Source organism: Mastomys coucha, unplaced genomic scaffold, assembly GCF_008632895.1.
Source record: "Mastomys coucha isolate ucsf_1 unplaced genomic scaffold, UCSF_Mcou_1 pScaffold5, whole genome shotgun sequence".
Taxonomy (NCBI): Eukaryota; Metazoa; Chordata; class Mammalia; order Rodentia; family Muridae; genus Mastomys; species Mastomys coucha.
Genome location: NW_022196911.1, coordinates 91,987,985 through 91,995,679, shown reverse-complemented (window position 1 = coordinate 91,995,679; position 7,695 = coordinate 91,987,985).

Sequence of the window (7,695 nt, the reverse complement as noted above, 5' to 3'; positions counted from 1 at the left end):
GGGGGGGGGGGGGGAGCTGGAGAGATGCTTCAGTGGTTAGAGCATGAACTGCTCTTGCAGAGAACCCGAGTTTGATTCCTAACACTTACATTGGTGGCTGACTCACAACTGCCTAATTCTAGCTGGGGTGGGCCGTGGAGGGGGATCTGACATCCCCTTCTGGCCTTCACAGGCATCTGTACACATGTGGTAGCTAAAATACCGACACATAAATAAAGCTTTATTTTTGTGTATATGTACAATGAAATAGAAATGTCTGGTTGTGTCCCGTGTTGCAGACTCCTGATGCTCTGCTGAAGCAGAGCCATCAGAGGACACATTGACGTTTGGAAAGAGTATAACTCTGTAGGACCCAGCAGTCAGTGACAGCACACCTGCATAGCTAGCCATGCCACAGCTGCTTTGGTCTCGCTTCTTTGCTTCATTGAGAGAGGTACTGACTGCTCTTCCAGAGGTCCTGAGTTCAATTCCCAGCAACCACATGGTGGCTCACAACCATCTGTAATGGGAATCCGATGCCCTCTTCTGGTATGTCTGAAGAGAGCTACAGTGTACAAATATACAGGAAATAAATACATCTTTAAAAGGGGGGTGGGGAGAACTGGAAAGATGGCTCAATGGTTAAGAGCACTGGCTGCTCTTCCAGAGAGAGAGAGGGCAGAGAACTGGCTTTCCAGCTGGTTCTGGTCACTCCTGTCGACTGGTGCCGATTTGGCAGAGGCCTGGCTGCTGCTGATGATCCATGTTTGGTGATTCTGTTGAACTGGACTGCTGGTATCCTGACTGAAGATTAGAATCACTCCCAGAGAACTACTCCTAGACAGGTCTACATTCACATTGTCCTATAACCCATCTTTTCTCTCCCACCTTTGGATGCTGGGATAGAAAGGGGGTCAAAGGATTTGAAAACTCCTATCAAAGTAGGTTTTGAAAACTCTTAAGGCAGGGCTGAAGAGATAGATGGCTCAGAGGTTGAGAACACTGACTGCTCTAACAGAGGTCATACATAGATCTCATCTATAATGAAATCTGGTACCCTCTTCGGACATGCAGACATATATGCAGAACACTGTGTATATAACTTTTTGTTTTGTTTTGTTTTAAGGCATTTTATTGTACCAGCGAGAGAGAGAATAGAAAAGTAGGGACTGGCCATAGCCACATGGAGAGATGGGGAGGGCTAAATCTTTTAAAACATAAAAAGAAAACTCTAGGCTACAGTGTATGTGCACATGAGTGCAGGTACTCATGGAGGCCACAGGGGGGAGCATTAGATTCCCCAGAACTCACAGGCAGATTTTGTCAGCCACCTACCAACATGGATGCTGAAAATCCAACTCTGTACTCTACAAGAACAGTTCATGCACTAACCACAAACATGTTTAAACATGAATAGTCTCTACAGCCATAGAATACTTTAATGTAATGAAATACAAAACAGGTAAGCATATATTCTTCCCAAGATTGATACTTTTTTTGCTCCTCACAATTAGCTAGAGAAGAAAATAAGGTGTGTGTGGGTGTGTGTGTGTGTGTGTGTGAATTAGGGTTTTTGATTTGCTTCATTTTTGTTGTTTGAGATAGGCCTCACTGTGTAGCACTGGCTATCCTAGAACTCGCCCTGTAAACCAGGCTGGCCTTGAACTTAGATCCACCTGCCTCTGCCTCCTAATTGTTATTAGAATTGAAAGCATGCACCTTTAATCTCACACTGAAGCTCCAACTGGCTTGGAACTCACTATGTAGTCTAGGCTGTCCTAGATGCTTTCCTCCCTGCCTCAAGCTCCTAAACGCTAAGATTGTTAGGTGTGAGACTCTGCCTGGCTGTTTATTTGGTGTGCCCAGCTATTTACTTTTATTTCTATTTGTTTATTTTTTATTTTTATTTTTATTTGTTTTTTTTCGAGACAGGGTTTCTCTGTATAGCCTTGGCTGTCCTGGAACTCACTCTGTAGACCAGACTGGCCTCGAACTCAGAAATCCACCTGCCTCTGCCTCTGCCTCACAAGTGCTGGGATTAAAGGCGTGCGCCACCACTGCCTGGCTTTATTTTTATTTTTGATACATGCCTGTTTTGTTCTTCTAACTGTTCCTCGGGAAGAGGGACTCTCCCTACACTTTGTTTCTGCTCCTAAGTACAAATCTTTGAACCTTGGACTCATCACTGATCACTTAAATGCCCTATGTGTTGAACACTGATCATAATCAAGTTCTAGAAATGAAGGGGCCGAAGCTTAGGGAGAAGCTGGTCTGTGAGGTGCGGGGCTTCAGCACCATCAAGGGGAAGGGTGGAACCCAGTTGTGGAAGGATAGGGGAAGTGGGTGTGGAACCTGAGGCTAATTTCCTCCCACTCAACCTTTATCTTCTCATAGTCCAGGAAATTCCCTGCAAGTGGCAGCCACTCTTCCCTGTCCCTGAAGATCAGAGCAGTTTCACCAGAACCTCTCTCTCCTCACAACCATACCCCAAGCTTGTGCTCTGCAACTCTTTCTTTGCCTGTGGCCTGACCTCTCCAGCTTACTTAAAAAAAACCCAGTTTACTTTAGTGCTGGAAATATACCCCAGCCATTAGAGGCTATAACTTACTTCCTAACATCAAGATTTTATTTTATTTTTATGTGTGTGTGTATCAGGGGTGCATATATACAAACACAAACATACTTGGAAGCCATGCTGGGTGCCAGATCCCCAGCATCCGGAGTTACAGGCAGTGTGAGCCACCTAGCATTGATGCTGAGAGCCAAGCCAAGCCTATCCTCTGGAAAAAACAAGAAGCACTCAACCACTGAGCTGGATCTGTCTCTCCAGCCCTGTCCAGCTTACCTTTGGACCAGGGTATAGCTTCCTAAAGAGATCCTGGAAAGGTCAGATCTTGGCTTCTCCCCAAATACCTAGGAAGCCACGCTGCATCTCATCCAGAACCACACTTCTCCCCCGACGCCCATTCTTTCCTTCTGGGTGGTTTTATAGTTCTTTCTGCTCCCACTTAGCCAAAAAGTTAAGTAGTGTGGAGACAGGGTTTGGCTAGTGTCGGGTCTGGAAGCACCTTTAAAATAGAAATTCACTGGTCTATAGGTATAAGAATAAGTAGAAGGCAGTTTGAGAATTTGTCTCTTCAAAGATTTACTTTTTATGTATGTGAGTACACTGTAGCAGTACAGATGGTTGTGAGCCTTCACGTGGTTGTTGGGGATTGAATTTTTAGGACCTCTGCTCGCTCAGTTCCTGCTCGCTCTGGCCCAAAGATGTATTTATTATTATACATAAGTACACTGTACCTGTCTTCTGTCACACCAGAAGAGGGCGTCAGATCTCATGACGGGTGGTTGTGAGCCACCATGTGGTTGCTGGGATTTGAACTCAAGACCTTCGGAAGAGCAGTCAGTGCACTTACCCGCTAAGTCATCTTGTCAGCCCCAAAATTTGTCCCTTTAAAAAAATAAAGTGACAGTGTCTGTGACCTCCCTAGCTACTGGCTCTTAGCCAGGTTTCCAGGTCCAGACATTCATGTCCCCTGTGGAGAGGACTTGAAGTCAGTTAGAAAGCTGTCAGCTAACCCCATAGCTCTCACACCCCTATTGGGCCAGTGATGTAATCTTGCCTGGGCGGCTTGTGCCTGTAGCTCCCAGGTTCGCAGCTGGGTGAGATTGTTGGTACCCTTTTGTCCCTCAGCAAAGCACCCCAGTCAGTACGAAGGCTAGCCAGCTGGGAGGACGCTTCCAACTCAGAACCAGCTCCGTTTCTCAAGGCCTGCGATCGCTATCTGGAGTCTTCAGCCCAATGGGGTCTTCCCATTGAGTTCTAGTTCTAGTGGGTGACCAAGAATAACTATCTTTTTTATTTATTTATTTATTTATTTTTGGTTTTTTCGAGACAGGGTTTCTCTGTGTAGCCTTGGCTGTCCTGGAACTCACTCTGTAGACCAGGCTGGCCTCAAACTCAGAAATCCGCCTGCCTCTGCCTCCCAAGTCCCGGGATTAAAGGCGTGCGCCACCGCCACTCGGCAACGATAACTAAATTGCTGTTCTCTTGCTGTGAAGAGGCACCACGACCAAGGCTTATAAAAGTATTTATTCGGGGGATTGTTTACAGTTTACAGGGTTAGTTCATAACCCTCATCATGCAGGAAGCAGATGGGCATGGTATGGCAGCAGTAGCTGAGATCCTCACATCCTGGTCCACGGAGGGGTGGGGGCGGCTGGCAGAGAAAGATAGAGACTGGGCCTGGTATGAGTTGTGAAATCTCAAAGCCCACCTTCAGTGACATACCTGCTCCAGCAAGACGTACCTGTTCCAACAAGATTACCCGTTCTAATCCTTCCCAAACCGTTCACTCACTGGGGACCAAACATTAAAATGTATGAGCCTATGAGGACCATTTTTTTTTCAAACTACCACAATAGCAATACCCTGTACTTAGTTTTGCTCTTTTATGCACACACACATATATATACACATACACAACACATATAGACATATGTATACACATATTTACGCATACATATATATCATACATATATGAGGAGACTCCATGTAAGTCATATGGCCCATGATATATATATGGAATATATATGTGTGTGTGTGTATGTGTGTGTGTGTTCCCCAGAACTTCAGGAGGCTCTGAAACCTCTATTTTCTTTGGGTGCACACACACGCACATACACACAAATCTGAAGAAGAGAAAGCTGATGTGGAGAGACATGAACTTTGGACAGACATACCCACCCCCACTAACTTGTCCATTCATCTGCCCACTCGTCTACCCACCAACTCATACAAGCATCCATCCATCCAGAGGGACTGTGGTAGAAAAGGCAAGCGTGGTAGGAGGCTGCCCTCTAGAGGTTGCTCCAGGAAGGTACAGGTGGGGAAGTTGAGATCCTCCCGAATTCCTCGGTTACGTTTGTTTGTTTGTTTGTTTGTTTGTTTGTTTGTTTTTAAGATTTTCTTTATATATTGTATGTGTATGAGTACACTGTAGCTGAACAGATGGCCGTGAGCCATCATGTGGCTGCTGGGAATTGAACTCAGGACCTCTGCTGGCCCTGCTTTCTCCTGCCCTGCTTGCTCCAGCGTAATTCACTGTAGCTGTCTTCAGACGCAACCAGAAGAGGAGGTCAGATCTCATTACGGGTGGTTGTGAGCCACCATGTGGTTTCTGGGATCCGAATTCAGGACCTTCAGAAGAGCAGTCAGTGAGTGCTCTTACCCGCTGAGCCATCTCACCAGCCCTGGGTTGTTTTTTTGGTTTTTTTTGTTTTGTTTTGTTTTTTTGTTTTTTCTTTTTTTAAGATTTATTTATTTTATGTAAATACACTGTCGATGTATTTGGACACACCAGAAGAGGGCATTGGATTCCATTACAAATGGTTGTAAGCCACCTTGTGGTGCTGGGAATTGTACTCAGAACCTCTAGAAGAGCCGTCGGCGCACGCAGATAGGCACTTCGGTACAGTTCATCAAAATGGCTGCTGAGTTGCATTTGTGCACCAAGCCTGCTGGGAGCATGAGGGAAAACCAAATGTCTCAGGTAACCAGAGTAGGCATTTCAGGGGTACTAGCGCACTCAATCTGGGCCTCAAAGGGTATCCGTGACATTTCCAGGCATTTTCTCTGCAGAGAAAAGCTATTCTGGGTGGGAGGAACACCTCTACAGAGTGGCAGACTTGCAAGGGCCTGTGAGGAAAATAGAACATACCTAGCAGTTCACAGCAAGACACACCTAGCAGGGGAGGGAGGTCCACGGGATGAAGAGACCCACCCAACAAAACGTCTGCTGTGCCCAAGGATGAAGTCAGAATGCCGCTTACAAAGCTGCAGGATTGTGATCCTTGGAGTGAGGGCATGGCTTTGTTCATTCAGTTGGTATTCGCTGAGTGAGCACCTCTCGCCTGAGCCAGAAGCTATTTTAAGCATGGCTTGTATAACAAGCAACAACCCTACACTTGAGCAGCTTAAAATGTAAGCGTGCTCAAGACAACGAACGGAAAAAAAAAAAAAAATCGTGTTTGTTTGTTGTATAGATGGCCATGCTAGAAGCTACGGGCAGCAGAGTGAAATAATAATGCAGACCGGGAGAAGGGAGCATTGTTGAATGAAAAAATAAAAAATAAAAAGGAAAGGAAAGATGTCAGAGGAGAAAGTTTATTATAGATATATATGGGAGAGCATAGCCAGAGGCTGAGACATCTGGGAGAGTCCAGAGTGGTCATGACCCTGAGCCATGTCTGGAGATGGGGCGGGAGAGAATGGGACCAAGTACAGCAACCAGAAGTACAAAAGGAGAGAAAAAGGGTAGGCAACCAAAATGCCTGGATTGTATAGGGAGGAGCCTGGGGTGAGGGGAAGGGCTCTTCCCAGGGCTGGAAAGTAGAGGGCAGAGTGAGTATGCAGGCCTACCCTGTAACAGGTAAACACTGAGGGATGCTGGGAGAACCTGGAGGCCCAGGTCCACAGTGATCTAGTAAATAGGCACCTCCTCCACTTGTCCTGGGTTGGAAACTGAACCACCGCCATGCTTACAGCTCTTTGGTGCCGAATGGAGTTAATTAAAAAACAAACAAACAAACAAACAAACGAACAGAACAAAAACCAGAGAGAGGCTCAGTAGCTGAGGGCACTGGCTGCTTTCCCAAAAGACTCTGTTCGGCTTCCAGCAGCCACCTGGCAGCTCTAACCACTGTCGCTCAAGTCCCAGGGGACCGAGGCTCCTACATGGCCTCCTCAGGCACCAGACATGCATGTAATACATAGACATTTATGTAGGCAAAATTACCCATACACATAAAGTAATAAAATTTACACATAAAGTCTGTTGAAGTGGTACAGGCCTCTAATCCCAGAATTTAGGAGGCAGAGACAGGTGGATCTCAGAATTCAAGACAAGTCTGCTCTACAGAGCAAGTTCCAAGACAGCCAGGGTTATGCAGAGAAACCTTATCTCAAAAAAAAAAAAAGTTATACATAAAAATAAGTTAACACACAAACACGTACGTGCACAGGCACGCGCGCGCACACATACACACACACACACACACACACACACACACACACACACACACAGTATTTTAGTTGCATGTCTGCACACCACACATGTGCCTGATTCCAGCAGAGGCCAGAAGGGGGCGTCAGATACCCTGCAATTGGAATTTCAGATCTAGTGAGCCACAGTGTGGGTGCTGCATCCTCTGGAAGAGCAGTCAATGCTCTTAACCATGAAGCCATCTCTCCAGCCCCTCTGTAGGCTTAGATTTTTCAAAACCTACTTTAATTATGGTTCTTTAAGGCTTTAACCTCCCTTCTAGCCCACCACCCACCAGAGGTAAGGGAAAGGAAGGTTAATAGGAAATGAGGATTTAGAAATTGTTCTTTGAGGCGATTCCAATCTTCCTTGTCAGCAGTCCAGTCCACTAGCAAAACACCAAACATGAATCAGCAGTGGCAGCTTGATCCAGAAGAAACTTCTAGGCTCCACTGATGGGCACGACTCCATGGAAGCAGCAAGAAGCAGCTGGAATCGGGCTGGAGAGATGGCTCAGGGGTTAAGAGCACTGACTGCTCTTTTGAAGGTCATGAGTTCCAGTCTCACAACCATCCATAGTGAGATCTGATGTCCTCTTCTGGAGTGTCTGAAGACAGCTACAGTGTACTTAAATATAATAAATAAATAAATAAATAAATATTAAAAAAAAAAA